This window comes from Rousettus aegyptiacus, unplaced genomic scaffold (genome assembly GCF_014176215.1).
Source record: "Rousettus aegyptiacus isolate mRouAeg1 unplaced genomic scaffold, mRouAeg1.p scaffold_m13_p_8, whole genome shotgun sequence".
In the NCBI taxonomy this organism is placed as follows: domain Eukaryota; kingdom Metazoa; phylum Chordata; class Mammalia; order Chiroptera; family Pteropodidae; genus Rousettus; species Rousettus aegyptiacus.
Genome location: NW_023416311.1, coordinates 90,832,742 through 90,854,581, shown reverse-complemented (window position 1 = coordinate 90,854,581; position 21,840 = coordinate 90,832,742). Strand labels below are relative to the sequence as shown.

General features: G+C 39.2%; 1 pseudogene; it reads right to left on the bottom strand.

The window, feature by feature from the left end:
* Nucleotides 1–214: 214 nt before the first annotated feature.
* Nucleotides 215–333, bottom strand: LOC118607609 (annotated as a pseudogene).
* Between the last annotated feature and the right edge of the window lie 21,507 nt (nucleotides 334–21,840).

Below are 21,840 nucleotides of genomic sequence, written 5' to 3'. Positions count from 1 at the left end.
AATGGGGGATTACCATACGCACTGCAAGGTGCTCAATGCAAATTGCCAGAAAGGGCTTCCATTTATTCATCGATTCAACAAGCATGTCCTGAAATCCCCTCCTCCCCGATGTGCCAGGTGCCATTGTAGACACTGGGAATATAGCACTAAAAATACGTGCTGCTTTGTCCTCGTGGAGTTTATGTTTTATTTAATTAGTTAATTAACTTTGGTATGCCTGCAGCGCCTGGTCTTCCTAAGTGGTCTCCCATCCAGGTACCAACCAGGCCCGACCCTGCTTAGCTTCCGAGATGATACGGGATCAGGTGTGTTTGGGATAGCATGGCCGTAGACAAGTTTATGTTTTAATGGGGGAGACGGATAACAAACAAGAGAAATCAGTAAAATGTGGAGTACATTAGCTAATACTATAGGAATAGGGAGTATTAGGAGGCCTGGAATTTTAGATTGAGTGAGCAGAGTAGTCCTCGCTAGAAAGATGACATTTGCATAAAGACCCAAAGGAAGTGATTAATTATTCATATAGATAGATTCTAATTGAAACATGGAATCCATTCTGATTCTAACTGGGTTAAAAGCTAGAAAAGAAGAGGCTCTCTGTTCCTTGAGGGGATTACAGCTAGAAGCATTTGTGTTTGAAGGGGATTTGTTTATTGCCACCTGGTCCATCTTGGACACCTGAAGAACTATACCGATCACTGAGTCTGTTTGTAGGAAATTAGTTGTGGCAAAGGTTGAGTTCAACTTATAACTCATGATGAGCTGAATGTGTCTTTAAAAGCTTTAGAAGCTGGGATAGTTAGTAGCCATTATGAGTATTCTCTCTGACATCTGAAAAAGAAAAATAAGGACCAAGTCTGTTGTAATGTCCATTAGGGTTTAATATTTTAACCACAAATATTGATTTTCTAAAACATCCAAATATACAACGTATGGCTTGAAGGCTCAAGACTGATTCCACCAACACCCTATGAAAATCAGTTATATTTCTTCTAGTTGTAGCCTAATAGGATCTTATGGATGGGTAACAGATGTTGAACAATGTTTTATACCTAGTTGAATATGCTATTTACATAAAAAAGACTCTCTATGTTCCAAAATGACATTGAGAAGGACAGTTTGTCACTTTGCAAGTTTCTTCCACTTAGCACAATTTTTTTTTTTTACAACTTAGAATTAAGACAGCAACCATCAATTAAGTAAATAAAGCATTTACTCTAGTGCAGATGGTAAACACATATCTCTTCAGCCCACATCCAGCTGGCCTGAGCCTAGCTGCAAGGGAAGCTAGAAACATCTAAAGTTGTGTGCCCTTGTTCCCTGTCATAATTCCTGGGGTTCAGTTACCCAAAGAACAAAGATTAGAGTGGATATCTGGAGATAATTAGCTTAAATAAAAGTACTATGGTTTCTCTTTTGAGAAGGAATGAAATTTGGACTTAAGGGCTGATGAAAGTTTGAGAGGCATTCATTTAATACTTAACCACCATATACTGAGGATATGACAGTTTCTTCATGGCTATATAGGCCAGTTCAAAATTTAGACAATTAAGTAGAAATTAAATAATGTGAAGATATTATTGGGGAGATAAAAATACTGTGAGAACACAGAGCAAAAGAACCTAACCTAGTCTAGGGACAGAAGGATCAGTGATGGTTTCCTGGGTGATTGATGCTGAGCTGAGACTTCTGTGCAAGGTGCTATTTGCCTGGAAAGTGGAAATTGTTCCAAGGATGGGAATCAGAGACACAGTGTAACTTTAATGAATCTTCCAAAGACAGAAGTCATTTACAAGGCTGCTGCAAGAAATCTTAACCTAAGGCAAGAGCAAAGGGAAAGCTGTGTAGAATTTATCCAGAAAGGAAGAAGGATTACAGAGTTGGGAGGAAATTTTCTTGGCACCAGTCTTGTATCAAAGTATAGAATCATGATGAGCCCCAGATTCTCGGTCATCTGCAGTGATTTGAAACATGGACCCGGTTATGGTTTGGCTGCAAGCAACAATAAATCGATCAAGCTTTTCAACAAGAATTAGAATATTCCTATAATTCCCCATTAATCATGTCTTTTGGAAAGGTAGGAAGTGGTAGGAATCACATCTGTTTGGTTGTTTGGCACCAAAGTATTAGCTCTCCTAGTGTTTATCTGGTGTTTCTTTATTTAAAAATGTTGTAAGTTTGAATCATGATGAAATCTATTTTATTTGGAGAGTTGCTTTTGAGAATGGATAGCAAATTGTCTTGAGAAAAAAAAGAGAAAACTTTTGCAAGATAATGATCGAATTAAGAACGGGGGAACTTGACAGTTTTTTCTAGTTTGGAACAAAACGTCTTTTTTTTTTTTTTTCTGCTTTGGAACAAGATATTTCCTTTTCTCTCTATGTATTTTATTAGTTTTTTGTTTAAGTGCATGTTCTGAGCTGCTGCTTGCTTTAATTTTACCTTTCTTAAGATTATTCATTTACCAGCATTGAGTGTCTACTAATGTAAAGCATTGCAGGCTCTGGGCATCATTAGGCGACAGGTTGTTAAGGATATGGCAATGAAAAAGGGAAACTTAGTTTGCTAAAATAGAGCACAGTGCTGGAAATGGAGGCATGACGCTCATCAGCTTTACTTCTGAAATGCTGTGTGTCTTTGGCCAGTCACACAGACTCTCTCTTCTATAAAGTTCCTTACTTATGAGAATGATCGTTTTTTTCCTCCTTTCGCTCTTCATTCCTGCCCTCTGGCAAAATTCTGTCACATCCGGTTCTTTCACTGTGGCTAGGACATGATTCATTTTTGACAAATCCAAGTATGGAATATATCAAGAACGTCTCCTTCCTAAGACTGTTTTGAGAATGATGATTCTGAAAGTATTTGCTAAAAAAAAAAAGGATGGGTTTCCCATCACAGATGCTCCATGTTTTTACTCACAAGATAGAAACTTAGGTATTTCTTGGAATTCTGTGTCCAACTGAGGCCATGGTCATTGTCTGCTACTCCTTAGTACTGTGCCAAATGGGAAAATGGAATGTAGGAGAGTTTTTTCTCCAAGCATATGACAGGAATAATGGCATGGAACATCTTAACATTAATTGAGTTATATGCTAGGCACTGTGTTACATTATTACCTTGTTTAGTATAAGGAATAAGTTAACAATGAAGCATTATAATTCCCATTATAAAGATGAATTGGTTGAGGTTGAGAGAGGCTAAGTAACAGCCTACAAAGTATAGAGGCAGCATCCAGACCCACCTCTCTCAGACTCCCTAGTCCATGCTGCCTTCCACTAAAACGTTTTTCCTTAAGTCAATGAAATCCAGATACCTAATTAGTTTGGTGGGTTTAGCCCTGCTCCTTTCAGAAACCCAGGTGAGTCTCAGCTGTCTGGGAAAGCAAACTCCTCCAATGCTGGGGCAAAACGGGACAGATCTCAGCAGAGAAATGCAGTTGCCTGGAATATTGTTGCCCAAACTGCTGTCTTACTGGCAAAAACAGATCACTTTTTTTTTTAGCAAGATGATTGGAGTTTATCACCCTGTCTTTCCTTTGTTGGGCCTTAAAGATACCAATAAAACAAAACATAATTTTTTTTTTTTAATTTCCGGGGTTTTGAAAACTTGCTCCAAATTTACGCCTGGATCAGGTGCGCGGAGAACGTGTGTGATCACCTTACACGCGGCAGTTGTCCTTCTGCTGTGCATTGTGCTGTGACTGCTGACCGTACCTCTGGAGGCCGGAGTACAGCTTAGTCACTGGAATCCCCAGCACCCGGCACAGTGTCTGGCACATGGCTCAGCAAATGTCCATCGAAATTAACTGGCATCTCCATGTTTCTTGCTCGTAACTAAAGGAATAGAATTTAAATTCAGACAGACAGTTACTAACCAAGGCCTTTCCAACTCTCTCTGTTCTGGGGTAAAGTGTGGGCTTGGTTTACCTTTAGTTTTACCTGGAGGGTCGACATTGTCTTTTGGCCACATCTCACCTTCTTTAGGGCATGTGGCTTCCCAGTGCCACCCTTGGCGGTCCTCCAAAGAATTTGACAAGTGAGTAGTAACATTTGCAACATGTTCATTTAATCTGTCACTGTAATGCCAGTTTTTCCAAGCAAAAAAGGAACTCAGCAGAGAAAATTAGGGGAAGCCCATGGTAATCTTGAGATATATTAATTTTGGAGAGCTGCTTGGAAAATGGTTAACTTTTCATGAGCATAGGAAGAGCAGAGAGAAGTGCGCATGTGAGGACAGCTGCTCTGTGGTCTGAGCAGATCTACTTGAATTTTTGCTGTTGAGGTCGCTATGGCCTTTTTTTTTTTGCTAATGTTGGTAATGCTCTGGTGGTTACTTTCAGTGATTTTCTTTATTGTGACTTTCAGATCAATCTCCTACACGGTTGTTCCATTTAACCTGTATTCCCTAGGTTATTTCTTAAAGCAATTTATTTAACATTATCCTAAATTGAACTGCATTCACTATCCCCTGACCCAATTACTTAAGTGGTTCCTCGTCCATTTGATTTTGATTGCCTGCTCTCTTGCCATTTGCTGTCTCTCTAATTTTACTATCAGTTGCAACAGAGACTGTTTAGTTCTTGTGTTTCTTCCTTCCCAAACCATTGTCTATTTGGGCAGTGTAACTCATATAGGCAGCTGTTTTAATTTGAAAAACCCCAGTTCCTCTGTCCGAGTATGGTTTATTTCAACGATTCAATTCTACAAAGATTTATGGAGTGTCTCCTTTGTGACAGGACTCAGCTGAGAGCTATCTGCATCCCTCCTTTCTCCTTTGGAGTGAGTTTGCTCGGTAAAGGTCTCTGATCTGGGAGCAGGGTGTCTTAGCTCCGGATCCTGTCAGATGGTTTTCTAAACCAGTTTCAACCACCGGGTGCCTTTCAGCACTTCTCTCACAGTGCACAGCAAACGTCTAGCAGGTTACTTTGCTACAACCATTTATATGTTTGTTATTTCTAATTCATGATCAAGCCCCGTTTCTTCAGGTTTTCTGTAATAGTCCTTAGACTAGTTTCTACTATTTGTCTAATAACAGTTGAATAATATGCTTGGTCCTGGTTCATGTCATGAATTATAAAATAAAATAAAATAAAACCCAAAGTCAGAAACAGTACAGTTGGTCACTTCCCATCTTTAGGATTTTCTCTTTAAACTTCTGAACTCAAGGAAGATTCACCGTCTTTCATTTCACCTAACCCTTGTAAACCAACAGTGTTTTTTTTTTTTTATTAGCCTTCAGACTTGTGTAACTAGAGCTAGTGGTGAGAATGAAAATGGTTTTCTCTGGGATTATTTATACTGTATGAGTAAAGACATCTTTAAACAGGGCCATCTCCTGGTCTTTTCTGATGTCTACCTGGTGCGAAAGTGCCATCTTGCTAAACTTTTCCATTATTTGCCAATTCCCGCATCCGTCTTCCGAGGTCAGTGCTGCTGTCACCAGGTTGCTGCTCTCTCAGGGACAGCCCAGGGACGGCCCAGTCACAGGTGGCGTTCTCCTCGCCGGCAGCGTCCTACCCTCTGGAGTTCCAGTCAGTACAAACAGGATTTGACCCGTCGTCATGAGGTGGAGGGAAGATGTTGTTTAGAGCCACTTAGTAGCTCAGTAGCTGAAAACTCAGAAATTCCAGATTTGGGGATATTTGCCCTGATCACTCAACCATGCCATAGTTCATGCTGCAAGTTATAGTTTGAGTGACAGCGATTTGATTCAACCGTGACATTGAACAGGAGATTGAATTACCAGAGTGTCAAGTTTACTGAAAGGAAAGGCAAAACAAAGTAAGAGAAATGGTGGCAATGGGGAGAGGCAGAATTTGGTAGCAGAATGGAAGGACATAGAATTAGTGTTTTATTTGAAAGAACTGAGACTGTGGGGGGATTATACTAACCAAGCCATGAAAAATTTTTTTAAAGCTATTTGTTATTCAGGTTCTTTATGAAATGCTTTCTGTGTTACAGTAAAAATAAGGTCTGCTTTTTAGCTAAAAAAAAAAAAAAGACATATTAAAAAAGAAAGAAACCTTTCTTTGTCTTTTAAAATTTGACCTTTGGTCTTTAAAATGTTTCTTTTGTTTCTTTTTGGATATGACAAATGGAAGAGAATTGTTTGATTACTGTCATTTTATCCCTGCCCCTTTTTCTGGTGGTGTCTGGATTCCACTAGGTTCTCTTATTAGTGCTGACATTTGGTAAATAATTGGAGGAAATATGACTTTTTGTTTGTTTGTTTGTTTGTTTGCAGTTGTATTATATTCCAAAAGGAAATGTGATTCTATGACAAGTTTGCTATGTAATCTTAAATGTCTGGACTCTGATACAACTATACACTCGCAAATGCAGGAGGCATGCGGGATGAATTGAACATTAGGTACTAAATATATTTTTTAATGGAATACATTGTTTCTCTCCATTTGAGACTCAAAACTCTGTTCAAAAATATACTTCTTTGCTAAAGGATGGTTATGCTAGAAGAATACTAATATAAACACAGTCTGGTATGAGTAATTCCATCCTTGGCTGTGAGAAGCTTTTGAAATAGGTTAATTTGAAGGCTTTAAGTTTATCTTGTGCGCAAAATACAAAGTTTCAGAACTTCCCAACGCTCATATCCGGTTATAGTATATTTGATAATAAGAGATCATTTTTTTTTCTATTCACTCTGTCAACTAAACACATTTTCCCTTCAATTTAGTTGTCTCAATAGAATGAGACTGTCATTTGGCATTTGTTATAGTAGCTCGTATTTTTTCCAGATGACTTTCGTGTATATGTCAGCACTATGTACATAAGCTCTATTTTTTTTTTAATAGAGCAGAATTCAGCCTAACCCTTTTGTGTAGAATAAAATAAAGCCATATGGAAGGATTTCATTTTTTGAATGTACTTTTAGCAGACAGAATATTGTAAATTCAGGTTTTGTAGAAGGCAGGTTGAGTTCGTTTCATGTCATTCTCACTGTTGGCTGAGTTTGAAGAGGTTGCACTGACTGGGCTTTGCATCATGCACAATGTATCTCTTGCCCTTGTGTTTAGACAGATGTAAAGAACAAGGGAGGACTTAGGCAGATCTTTCAGCCAGCCAGCCAGTCAGACATTCTTGGGAACATATGCAGTCTAGGTTTCAGAAGAGATTGTAAAGTCCCTAAGACCTTATTAGTTCCACAATGAGGCGTTGAGGGGAACTCAAGCCAAGCAATGGCATCGGTGGCTCTGATGGATTGACACTTACAGGCCAGCTAAAACAGAAACCACTTTCCCAAGATAGCTGGACCACCTTCACTTGGAGACCTTACTACTTTGTAGAATTTGAAGAAAACTTCCATGGAATCATGGAATAAAGATGTCAGCCAAGAAATGTGCTGGAAGACATCTGCCCTATATATGCGTATAACAATCTGCTGTTTGAACTAGAAAACTCTAATACATTGTAGCTTGTAATCTACACCTTGCTTGAGAAAGATAATGGTTGCAAATGGAAATACATCTGGGTCTCTTTAAAATACCAAGCACTGTACTCATTTATGAATGTGTAAACATTGATTGCAATCAGCCATGGTTGGGTAGCATCTCTTCTCACCTCCAGAGTGGGCTGGAGCAGGTTGGAGAGTCTGAGGACATGTTGTCATAGATGGAAGCCCTAAGGGTGAAAACAAATTCCAGTGGGAAAGGCACAGTCATAAATGGGGAGCATTTCTTTACCAGTGAGCTGCTCTTGGCTATTTCAATAAGAAGAGACTGGAAAAAGCTGGGTAAGCATATTAAAAACTAGGTTTCTTTGCAAAGTGATTGGCAGCAAGTATAGATTAATATGAAAAACTTAATAAAAATTTGAATTGAAAGCAGCTGTAAGATTTTAAAAATTAAGTAAAAAGGGATAGTATCTTCTTATTTTTGGCTGTTTCATTTTTTTTCTGGGTTCTTTTTATTTTGGTGATGTCTAATTGCTTATAAATGAGACTGAACTTTATATTTTATTGTTATAAATTAATCATTATTTTTTTATATGTCATAGTATGTCTTCCCTCGGTATTCTTGGTATCTAATGCTGAGTATTTCAAATTTCAGGTTACAAAGTAATTAGTGAGTGGAAGCATCTAATTTAGTAGATTGTGACCAGTAATTTTTCCTAACATTTTCCTGAAATATGATTTTCATACAGAAAAGTGAACATACAGTTTGATACATTTTCAAACCTTCAACATACCCACGTAACCAGAAGCTAGATCAGGCAGCACCAGGTCCCTCGAAGCTCCCCTGCCCCCACCATCGCTATGATTCCTTCAAATCACTGCCCCTCCAGAGGGAACCCAATGTCCTGGCTTATAACAGCATAGATTAGTTTGGGCTGTTTTTGAGCTTTATATAACTAGAATCACACAGTATGAATGAACTCTTTTGTGTCTAACACTATGCATGGGAAATGTATCCATATTATTGTAAACAATTGTAGTGCTCCACTGTATGAATATATCAACATTTATTTTTTCATTCTGTTATTGATGAGCCTTTGAGTAGTTCCCAATTTTTGGCCTCTAGAACATTTCTTCTGCTCATGTTGCTTCTATGGACATTCAAAACAAGTCCAGTGGTGGACACATGCATTCATTTCTTTTGAGTAAATATACCTAGTAGTAAAATTGTTAGGTTATCGGATATGGCATATTCCACTTTAGCGGTTCCTGTTGAATAGATTCCTAAAGTGGATGCATCAATTCAGAGTTGAATATAATAGGATAAATGGAATAGAGCTGAATGGAATGGAAAAGAAAGTGGAAGATTGTGTCACATGTAGTGGTAATTATTTTTTTCTTCAACTTCCATTTCACTTACATAGATATTTATGTTCGTACTAGATCTTGGTATCCAATATACCTCCCTCCCCTCCGAGTTTCATAAAAAAGTTTAAGAAGCACTTGTCTAACCTTAAGGCTCAAGTCCAAAATATTATATCGACTGTATTGCTTTAATGAGCAACAGAAATTGCCCTGGTCGTCAGTGAGTAACAGAAAAGGCATTGTCGAGTATGGGAATCATAAGCTCTTTTAGGATCTGGACCAACTTCAACAACAGTAATATTTAGAAATATGCTATGATGGGAGTTGCACAGAGAAACGAAAGCATACGATTGAATAGTCATTGGTGATTTTGAGACAGAACACCAACCTGGGTAATTTCACGTGATCATTTTTGGCCTTGGGTACTGAGAGTGCTTGGGGAGTGTCCCTTAAAAAGCCTCTTTCACACACAGTTCCAGCTTACCCAGTTTCTCAACCAGGGAAATCAACCACTCCTCAAGTCCAGGGCCAATTCCATCACAATAGGGAAAATGTATAGTTCACATACAACACATATTTGTCTGAGTTTCCTGATTGGTCACCCTGAAGGGTTAGGACTTAACAGAGGATGTAAAAGACATCAACAGGGAGAGTATAGTACAGTCGACTGCTTGAGTTATAGTCTGGCTCTCCTACCTACCTATGCTTCCTCCCATCCCCCTTTTCTCTTTCCCTCCCCTCCCCACCGCTCTCCTTCCTGTTAAAGTTTTGGTTGTAAAGGTGGCACCTATGCATAGCATGGTTTTATCTTTTAGGCTTGTGGTACTATATTAAAAGTGCAGATCTGATCATGTTATTCCCTTGCTTAATATGCTTCAGTGTTCCCATTGCCTTTCGGGAAACTTCTTCATGTGGCTCACAAGGCCCTGTGCCTGCGGCCCCTCCTTACTGCTCCAAGTCCGTTGCCTGATGCTACTCCTTGCTTTCAGCCACGTTGAACTCCCTTTGGTTCTTTGAATGTGCCAAAGTCTCTGTATCTTCAAGGACTTACTAAGAGGTTTTTCCTTTTCCCCTTTTGTAGCCTAATTCCTGCTCATCTTTCAGGACTACCCTTAGATGACATTTTCTCCAGGAGCCTTTCCAAAATGCACATTCTTTGTCCTTGCTCCTGTTGATTCTTTCTGTTTTCTAAAGATGCTATATTGTATTTGCTTATTTTATCCTTCCCCACTGGATATAGGCTAAGAGCAAGCATGATGTCTTTATCATTCATTTTTGTATCCTTAAAACAGTGTTCATCAAGTCAATGGTGAAACAGGGCTATTCTCTGAAGGGTGGAATTGTAGATGCCTTTTTTTATAGTTGTCTCATTTATCTGCTGTAACTAATTTTTTTTTTTTTACAATGAACATGCATCACCTGTGTTGTAAAATTGTGAAATTTTGAAATGAGATAAATATCAAAAGTAAATCAGATAACTGTAAGAAACGGATTAAGGGTGGTAACACACTGGTGAGTCTGTTAACTGTGGCTAGTGTTTAAAGGGTGATAGAATTCAGGGTCCCCTGGCTGCCCCAATCCCAAAGCCATATTTGTTGGTAGGATTTAGGATGTGGAAATTGTATGGTCCGTCATATTAAAGGCAGGTGGAATCAGAGAGGGCATAAATATGATTAAAGAGGGTGAGGATAATTTAGGAGAGACAGATGGGACCAGCTGTGAAAGTTCTTTGAAAAACTGGAATAAAAGGGTTCCAAGTATAAGAAAAATAGGCAATGCAGAACCAGGGAATAAGAGAAAAGGCCAGAGGACTAAGAAGTACGAAGTGTACCAGAGGGAGAAAAGAGGGATAAAGAAAAGAAAAAGAAAGGAAGAAATGAAGAGGGCTCAGTAGGGGGAAAATGTATCAGAAAGATATTTAGGGAACAGGTCAGGAAGGAATAGAAAGTAAAACTGTTGACATGTCCTACCCAGCGCAGCACATCTGGTCTCCTGCTGGTAGTAGATGTGCCTCGTTTAGCCCTCCAGGTGCAGCCATCATAGGCACAAGGTCCTGCAGAGATTTCTGAAAGGTTCCCTTTGGGTCGCTCTTTTCTTTGGGAGGTTTTGTCTTCCAAACTTAAGTGCACTGGGCCTCCGGTGTGAGCCATTTATTTATGTTTTGAAATGTGAGCGTTCGTTCTATGTGAACTTTTCCGAGCCTGCTGTATCTGTGTGCCTGGGACAAAAGACAGGCTGTCAGCGCACTGAAGTATGCGGCCTGCTTGTAGGTCAGGTCACAAAGCAAAGCTGTTTAAAAAGTGAAAAGTGTGGAGCTCCTCTCGGGAGACAGCTGTGCGTCCACGCAGCATTTGTCAGCTGTGCTAAAGATGGAATTGAGGACAGAAAGGAACATCCAGAAGAATACTATATGAATGGAAGGGTGCCATAAAGTGTTTTAAACGGGTGCGAAGTCAGGTTTGAAGTGTCAAGGTCAGAGGGCTTTCCCCTGGAGCCTAAGTCATTCCATGGCAAATTTTCAGAAACCTGGTTGTGGTAGGTACAAAATGACTGTACTGGGGTTCATTGACCATGAGTCCTCCTGCTAGTTTACCAAGGTAAAGCCTATAAACCAGAATCCGGTGGTGATCACATTTCCTTGGGCTCAGGAGGAAGTAGGGGTTACTGGATCATTTATTTTCTTATCCTGCCATAGGTTCTGCTTTTAACCATAGACACTTGGCTGCTGTCTAGTGAGTCTGTCTAATAAAATTGGTCTTGAAGCTGAAAGAGCTAATAAGATAGGTGGTTAAATCACTTTCGTTATCCCTGAAGAACTTAGTCTTCATGAGATGATTAAAGACAATATATGGAATAACACGAGTTGAGTAATGAGAAACTTGCTTTACATTGTGGTCTCGAATTTATGTATAAGGCATTAGAGATTATTGTTGCGTTTGGTTAAATTTGTCAGCAATAGCAGAAGGTAGAGTTAGGCAGAATCAGGATGGCCCACTGGCTCCAGCGACTCATCCTCTTCTGTCTTTGGCAGGGATTACAGGCAGCTTTCCACTTTTTGGTGTTGCTCTCCCATTGGGATGATTCACATCTCGTACAATGTGGTCCAGCATTTTAGTGTGATATTTTATGACCCATTGTGGAAACTATTCTGTTAGCAGATACCCATGCTCGTAAAGGAAAATAGTGAGGCTCATTCGCGTCTCTGTCTTCAGGGAATAGCTATGATGTTGTAGAAATGGCATGAATTTCAGCGTGAGATAGTCCTACCTTGAAATCTGAGTTCTGCCACATACTTACTGGAAAAACTTGGACAATTTACTTAACCACACACAGTCTTACAGTTTTCTTTACCTGTAAGATGAGGATAATAGTATATATTTATGTAACTATGAATGTTAAATAAGAAAATGTGTATATATGTTAGAGTTTTTAGTTGCAGACAACAGAATTTACCTTTGCTAATCTAAACAGAAAGGTATCTATTTATTAAGGAATATTAGCTCACAGAATCATTGGGAGTTTAGAAAGAATGGCCTCAAAGCCGGGCTTCCAAGAATCACACTGCAAAACTGGCCTGCTAAGAGAATCACTGCCACATTGAGCCCCAGAACCAGATTGCCTCTGCCCTGATCAGAAATTGATAAATCAAAAGGGGTTATCGCTGTTGCCAGTCTTGAAAGAGCCAAATGCTTCTATCTTCATGCTCACCCCAAAAGCTGGACTCACCCGAGTGGCCTCCACACCTCACTAGGCACTTCTCTTCTCCCACCTCCAGTCCTAATACGCTCTTCTTCAAAGGTTGTGGTCCTTTTGATGAAGATTGCTTCTAGATGCTTTGCATTTTGCCCTCTGATCTTTTATTGCTACCTTGCTACTCAGAATGACTTTTCTCCTGCTCTCCACCCATCAAAATTCTGTAACCTTAACGACATTACTCAAGTTCTCCTGTTCCAGGCTTCACAGAATTAAGTCATCTCTCTGTCCTAAAAACTTTTAAATATTCTCTGTCTGATTACCCTCATTTCTCTGGTATTGTTGTGTTTGCCTGTTACTTTAAAATTTTGTGTGATTTTTTAAAAAAATTTTAATCTGATCTCCTCAACTAAGCTCCTCAACTATAAGCTTTTTGATAGCAAGGATATATATAGAATTTGGCAGTCTCCATAGTAATGAGCACATGGCATATATTCAACAAATATTTGTTGATACCAAACGAACTGGACCATTAGCTTACCTAGAAGTGGTGCTATTAGGAACTGCAGTGAATGCTGTGATGAGCTACACAGATCTAACTTTAAGAGTGAAAGACTTATTCCTCCAGCTGCTTTACCTCAACATGAGATGACTCTGCGGGGCCATTCCAGCCTCAGAGGTTTCCATAGGGTTGGCAGAGATGTCATTAGGACTACATCACTGTCTAGCTTCTCCTTCTTCTCAATCCCACTTCTGAGTTCCTTATCTTTCATAGGTGCTGATCTTAAGAGCACTCCCTAATAAACTTCCTACACACTAATCTCAGAATGTTTTCCTAGGAATTCAACCTGTAACAGGAACTGTATGATTAGATACAGGAAATAATTTGAAGGTTCTGAGCTTGGTTCGATGTGTTTGAAAGAAAAAGAAATAGTTCAAATTGTGTCAAGGTTTTTTTATGCCTGCATATTTGAAATCAGAGCCATGTAATTATTATCATCATTTTCAAATGAGGATCCTAAAAAAAATTAATGACTAAGGTGTGCCTTTGCATTCTAGTAGGATCTATTCACCTTATTCAGAGAGTGATAGATGAATCCAAAAATAGGACAGTTTTAACATTTAGGTCTTATTTCTTCTATGCAGAAACTGAAAAATTACTGATGGGTCCTATCTGAAGGAAACTGAATATATCATAATGTTGTTAAAAGACTAGCATTTATTTGGGTTAAAAATCAAAGGAAACAAAACTAGAAATAATAAGAACATAAATACATTTGCTTAAAAATTAATTAAGTTTTCAGGGACTCACCGTCAATTTAATATTACTTGTATTTACTAACTTCATTGTTTTTGCAGTAAGAATTGTGCACTTGGGAAGATATTACTGTGATTTTACAACAGTTCTATTTACAAACAGGACTGAGTTTTTTGTGGAATTTTAATTATACTACATGTAACATGGTTGTTCTCCCTCTCCTCCAAATTATAGTCGTACAGCTAGAAGCAATCTTAGATTTCATCCAGTGAGTCTATGTCTCTTTGTTTATATATAAGGATAAAGGAGATGACAAAATGTCTAGAATCAAGATCTATCTAATAGCCAAACCAGGCATCTAATTAAGGATCTTCAAATTCCAACCATTTTTTGATTTTTTTGTGTGGTAGTCCCTTCCTTGTGTGTGTGTGTGTGTGTGTGTGTGTGTGTGTGTGTGTGTGTGTGTGTGTGTGTGTGTGTTTTAGGAGGATTATCTGTGTAAATTACTCAGGGATGAAGAATGATTTTTCTTACTTACATCTTTTTATGCTATGCCAAACAATTTGGAGCATTCACAGATCAGTGTAGTGTCTGAATTCTATAAAATGAAAAAAATTCAAACAAGTTTAATTTGGTCAAGAGATTGATTATTTGGGCCTGCATGTTGTCCAGCAGTTGAACTGACAGGAATATTTATTTCTGAAATTACTATCGTACCTGCTGATGACATGTGGTTGCTCGATATGAACAAATACAAAGAAGATAGAAGTGGAGCAATAGTCTTCTGTACCTTAAGTGTAATTAAGTTAATCTCAAATGTTGAGGAGTAAAAGAAGGTAGATTTTTAAAGCATCTCCCACTCCCCTCCCCCAATAAATCAGCTTTTTGCATCAGCCTGGCCTGCTCAGAGAGACCTGTGAACCTATGGCTTGCTCCTCTCACTTGAGGTTGAGAGCCTAGAAAGCCCTCTGTGGGGCTGTGTTCCTAGATTTGTTTAGAAGCTGGTAATAGTTCTTCAGTCTTCCAGCAGGAGAAGAGTGTGTCTACCAGGTTAGCCAGGACCAGAGACAGAGGCTAGCGGTAATCGGGCTCAAAGTAAATGGCGACTTAGCTTTTATTTGGCTAATTTGCTTATCTGTAGATGGCCAAATGATCATATAAAATAGAGTAAATGTTTTTTCCATATTTGATTGTCTTCATGAATGAAATCTACCATTTGCTGTGTCGTTGCCTCTAGAGAGGTCAGGGCTGTCTGGAGCTGTTTCTCTGTAGTCAGTGTAACAGCATGAAAGAAACCTATCTGTAACCAGAAAAGTAAAAGTACAAAGGAAAGTAATGTGTGTGTGTGTGTGTGTGTGTGTGTGTGTGTGTGTGTGTGCACGCGCACACGTGTGCATGTGTATGTGTATGTGTATACCCATTCTAAGAAAAAACTTGATATTAGACTCTAATGGAGTTTAAGATGTCAGTATCTAAGTTCTTTTGTTGAAGTTGTAACACATTTTAGAAAACTAGTTTTGGGCTATGACTTCTCATCCCCAAAGAGATCTTGCTTATAATTGTTATGCACCAGATGATAGAAGCTTGGTTTCCAGACCCCACCCTCTATTGATAACTATCTTATTAAATACAAAGAGGCCCATACTAAGACATATCACAATTAAAATGCCAAAGGTTAGATACAAAGAAAGAATCTTAAAAGTAGCAAGAGAAAAGCAGTTAGCTACAAGGGAGCACCCATAAAACTGGCAGTTAATTTCTCAAAAGAAACTATGCAGGACAGAAGGTCTTGACACAAAATACTGATCGTTATGAAAACCCAGGTTCCACAACCAAAAATACTTTATCCAGCAAAGCTATCATTTAGGGTCAAAGGACTCTAAAGAGCTTCCCAGACAAAAATAAGCTAAAGGAATTTATCAATACCAAGCCAGTATTACAGGAAATGTTGGAAGGACTTCTTTATGAAGAAAGAACTTGTATCAAAAACATGAATAAAGAATCATAATAACTACATTCCTGTTAATAACAAGTACCTCAAATGGAAAAGAATTAAGTTTTCCTACTAAAAGATAGAGTGGCTGAATAGATAAGAAAACAAGACCATTACATACACTGCCTACAAGAGACTCACTTCAGATTAAAAGACACACACAGACTAAAAGGAAGGGGATGGAAGAAAATATTGCTTTGATGGACTTAGAGGGTATTGCACTGAATGAAATAAGTCAGAGAAAGACAAATATCGCATGATTTCATGTACATGTGGAATCTAAAGAACAAAATAAACAACAACAAAAATGGAAATAAGCCCATAGATACAGAGAATAGGATGGCGAAAAAGGGCAAAGAGATTAAGAAGTACAAATGGATAGTTATAAAATAGACATGGAGATATAAAGTGTAGCATCAGGAAAATAGTTAATAATGTAATAAATATATAAGGGAGAAAAGGGATACTAGATTTAGTGAAGTGATCACTTTGTGAGTTATATAGATCTCTAATCACTATGCTGTACAACTAAAACTAATGTATACCAACTATAATTGAAAAAGCTCATTGAATTGTACAATGTGAATATGAGCAACTAATTATCTATTATATTTCAATAGCTGGGAAAAATACAATTATTTCTTTGAAGTGAAATGAAATGTCAGCTTGAAATTGTGCAGTTGCAACCTGTCTTGAGAAGGACTCATTCCCTGGTTCTCATGCAATGATGTTTATAATTATTCTCATTTCCCGAGAAACATTGATTACCTGTAGATAGATCATTCCTGACATGCCGGCCGGAGTATAAATGGGCCTCGTGAAATAGATATTCCTTTTTCCAAATGCAGTTTTCAAAGTGTTAACTTTTACCAGTAATACTCCATTATATTTAAGGATTATCATTATGCGTGGAGAGTTTTACACTTGTACCTGTGAGCCTCAATGTTACATAAATCACAGAGACCAGGTATTATCACCACTAATACTACCACAATGCCCATTTATTGAATGTTGACCATGTGCTAGGTACTGTGTAGGGGCTTTGTATATATTATGATTCCTTCTGTAACATGCAAGTGAGGTATTATTGTGTCCATTTTATATATGAAAAAACTGAGGCCAGGAGAAGTGAAATAACTTACCCAGTGTCCCACACCTGGCTTGTAACAGACTTAAGGTTCAAAGCCATTCTCTTTGATTTCACAGCTCTTACTTTTTCATTAGGAAAATAGAGTCTGTGCAATGCCAATAATTTGGAGATGGATTAACCTGCCCATTTTTCATTTAATAGTTTATTGCAGAAAAATCTACTTTTTTTTTTTTTTTTTTAATGCTGAGTTACCCTCTTTATCTGTAGAACCTGACATGGTAGTTGTAATACTTAAAATCACAAGCCATCTATGATAGGGGTAAAGAGTGCCTGAGTTTGAATCTCATCTTAGCCACTTACCAGACATTTGACCCCAGGTAAGTCACCCAGCCCAATCCCACAGGGAGCTCTACAGCCTAAATTACACTTTAGATTTGTCTTGCCTCGTAAGGGAGTAGGGCTTTCATATTCCCTCACCAGTCAACCCTTGACTCAGGGCCAGGAAATGGAAGATAAAAGAGAGGATGCGAAAGTCCAGACACTTTCAGTGATATGCCCATGTGACAAAATGGTGCTTCTTTCATTAGCCATGAAAGCCTCAAGACCACCCGGGAAGGTGGAGCACACAGAACTGGCAGACCAGGTCCAAGGGTTCTGGCCAGAGCACAGGCAGAGTCCTGCGTAGTGTGGGAAACATCCCTATTTACTTAATGCACTGTAGGCATGTCTCGTGGAGAAGGAATGGCTTCCTGGCAAAACCACTCGGGGCAGACCTTCACTGCTCTGCTGTGGGGCCTGGAGCCTGTGATTCTTGTCACTGCCGAGGGCACCTGGGATCCTTTTCTCTCTCCCTCCTCTTTCTGTTTTGATAATCAGAACCTTGTTCTTGGCCCCTGATGCTGAGAGACAGGTGTATGAAGAAGAGTAAGGCAAAGTCTCTGCCATTTGCAGAGCTCACAGTCTTGCAAGGGAGGCGGTCCTGTATATACGATTAGCTAAAATAATTCCTAAAGATGGTGACATTGGGGCTACGAAGATGTAAAAACACAGTACTATGGGAACATAGAAAAAGAGTAGAGAATTCAAATGGGGGCTTTGAGGGAAAAGTTCATGGCAGTGGTGGCATTTTGGCAAATCTTCGAAGGTTGAATAAGATTTTAAGATGAGAAAGGGGAGGGTGTTACAGATTGAAGGAACAAACAGTATGAGCAAAACTAAGAGAAATGAAGCATGTGATTTGCTCACAGCAGTGAATACACTGGCCACCCAGATCTTAGTGGGACTTGAGTCAGGAGAAGCCAGGCCTCGATACTGTGGCAACGTTCACAGGGGCACGATGCTTCAGTAGTGCCCAGGTTCAGTTAACAGCATGGTGCTGTTAACAATGGTTTCATTACATCGAAGGTGTGTTTTAATAAGGTGTCCTTATAAATGACTATAGCAGGAGGTTCCAATAGAAGCTTCTATTGAGGCCCAATGACAATAGAAATAACATTCCAAACTGAAATACAAGATCAGGAGTTACAAAACAGGTGACTGAAAACTGAAAACCTTGAATCCCTTCATCCATATCGAGGGTATAAAAGGGTTGAGGAGAGGAATACTTTTGAAGGGGATTTGTGGAGAGCATTTTTGGGAAGAGTGGGTTCCAACCCAAAGAAATTACCCAAAGGAGTTGTTCCCCCTTCTCTTCAAATAGAGAAAGGGGCTTCAAAGGCACCAACTCTGAGCTTAGGGGATACAGTGGCCTCATGTATGACATTCCCTGAGAAGTGCGGGAGGTGGGAGATGGACTGTCTGGGTGCCTTGAGCTGAGGAGCGAAGGAGAGATTGTTGTGCATGGGATTGACAGCACTTGCAGAGTTATTGGGGCAGATAATGGGGATTGCAGCAAGAGATAGCTGGTGTGGGGTCTCCCTAAGCCCTATCAGGAAGGGTTCATGGAGGAGCACTCTGACTTCAGCAGACAGAAGCCAGAAGTACACCTGGATTTCTCAGAGCTGAAGAAGAAATAAGCCACCAGCTGGAGTAGAAATGCATTCTGCTGGTGGCCAATCCATAGTTTTGGAGCATCTCTAAAGAAGCCAGAAAGGTATCCACAGGAGATTCATCTTTAGACATCTGGCAGGCCACAAGAGTGAGAATGCTAAAACATATCACAATCATATCAGTCATATAAGAATGTACCTGCACTATTTCCTTTACTTCTTCCATGACTTCTAATTTGGATGGGTCAGAAAGCACATTTAGCAAGCTGAGGGAGGAGGAATAAAAGTACTGAGCCAAGGAAGAGGGAAGAAGTTGTCTTTAGCCCATTTCTTGACCTAGGGCTGCTTGTGTATAGTAGGCCCTCGCTTGGGGTGGGGTGAGAGGTGGGGGAAGAAGTCTTAATAACAAGACTGACATTTACACAGAAATAGACATTTTAAATAATGGATTGGGAATATTCATATTTGTTAAAGGTCATCAGAAATTGCTGAAATTTTCATCCAAGTGTACCCACCAATTCATTTCCACTGAATAAGGTGTTTTATGGGTAAATCCCATGAGTTATGCTTGTTTAATATAATGGTGACACTACTAATTATTCTTAAAAATACTTCCATGGGAAAAACTCATCCGGTTCCCAAAAGATGGAATGTAGCTCATCGACACTCTGTTATTTGCCCATGTTAGGTTATACAGTAGTGGTTTTAAGTATGCCAGCCAGCAAATTAATGATTCTGATTTGAGAGCCAAATAAGTGACTTCCAGGCTCCTGGGACCGCACCTAATCTGGAGTGAAATGAGACATGAGTCTTCAGCAGCCGATCTGCTTAAAGTAGCCTCAGCATCAGATATATGGGAGGGAGCTTGTCTTCAGGGTCCAGGCCTTTAACCTCTCCTTCTCCCTGTTGAGCCTCAGAACCTCCATTAAGTTTACCAGCTTCCACAACGCCCGTTATCAGGACATTGATCCCACGGGTTCCCAATCAAGGACGAGGAGACATTACTTTTTGCCCCATTGAGTTCTGCTATGTGTTCATGACTTGAATAAAAAGCAGCCCAGAGGTTAATACTCAGAGAGTGGCTGCTTGCGGAAGGTCTTCTGAGAACTATGTGCTTAGAGATCCCGCGTCTCCTGTTCAGTCCTGCATAAGCATTACATGGAGCAAAGTTTTCTTTTAAACTTCGGTCCACAAACTTTAGTCCGTGGGCCAGATCCAGCCCGCAGCCTGTTTTTCTGTAGCCTGTGAGCTAGTAATGGTTATTACATTTTTAAATGTTTGAGGAGAAAATCAATAGCATTTTGTGATGTGTGAAATTACATGAAATTCATGTTTTAGAGTCTGTGAATAAAGTTATACTGGAATACGGCCATGCTTATTCTTTTATATATTGTCTATGACTCCAATGAAAGTTGACTACTTTCAACAGAGACCTTATGGCAAAGCCTAAACTATTTACTGTCAGGCCCTTTATGGGAAAATGTTTGCCAATTCCTGATCTAAACAATTACACTACCTCCTATTTATGATTTTATCTTGATCCAAGAAGGCTCTCTTTTCCATACATTAACCATTTTCCTTTTGCTTTTGGTGTTTAGATTGTAGCAGTCATGGGGTTACTGATTTAGAAAATGAAATCTTCCCCTGCTAGATTTCAGTGTACACCAGGTCCTCAAATAACGTCATTTTGTTCAATGTCGTTTCTTTCAAGGTTGCGTCATTCAACGTCATCGTTTTGTTAAAATGTTGATGAGACCAAAAAAAAAAAAAAAAAAAAAAAAGATTCCTGACTGGCGCCAGAGTCTGGGTGGAATTTACGCATTCTCCCCATATCTGTGTGGGTTTTCTCTGGGTGCTCTGGTTTCCTCCCACATCCCAGAGATGTGCATGGGAGGTGATTTGGTGTGTCTAAGTTGTCCCAATCTGAGTGGCAGTGGGTGTGGGTATGAGTGAGCCCTGCAGTTAAAAGGGTGTCCTGTTCAGCGTAGGTTCCTGCCTTGCTCCCTGAGCTGCCCAGATAGGTTCCAGCCACCTGCAACCCTGAACTGGAATAAGCAGATTGGAAAATAATGATCTTACTTATTTTTATTAATCTTACTTAAATGTAGGTATAGCTCACATTTATTTCACTGTTTAATATTAGAAGTTTGGGGTATTTATTTAGAAATTTGGTAATGTTTTTGTGAGCACAAATATGCCATAACAACTTAACTCTTGTTTATGTCAATTAGCCTACTGTAAAATTGGTTTCGTTATATATCACTTAAAGTCACAGTTTCCAAGAAACTATAGATGATATTAAGTGAGCACTCAACAGAAAGTTAGGCACTGCCGTTTAGGCTTGACTATCATTATCTTAGAGACTCTAGGCAAGTCATTTTACCTTTTCGGGCTTTTTGAAATGAAGAGCTTCACAGATTTTTCAGCTCGTGCTTTGAGGACCTCTAGTCAGTCTTCGAGTCCTGTGTCCAGGGCCCTGAGTACCTAACTACTTGATTTTCAACCAGAGTCTCCTTCAGAGTATGAAATGTACATAATGGCCATTGCATAAGATTTTAATAGATAGAAAGGACTGGTTGCTAAGCCATGGAATCGGATCATCCCCAAGGTCCCTTACTATCCCATGAGACTGAGAAGGAAGAGCTTTTGAGGTATAATACTAATCAGAAGTTTAAGCCATAGACAGGAGATATTGACCTTCAAATTCTAAATCCAGCTTTGGGGCATATTATATAATAGTCCACCTGTTTCAGTTTTCCCACCTGGTTAACAGAAGTAGTATATAACTTGGTTCTCTAAAACATATGGTAGTTATGGCAGTATACACTGTTTAAAGAATAAATGGCGGCCTGGTTACTTTATTCCAATTTTTGGCTTACTAAAAACTCATAGATGTAGATTCTACCAAGGAAGCTAAAAGATGAGAGCATCTTATTTTTTTCACGTCAACTCTGAGGGTTGAAAGAACTTTGATATGTAATTCTCTAAAATAATTTCAACTCAGTGTTATTTTATATACTAAAGTATAAGACAATGTTGGTTT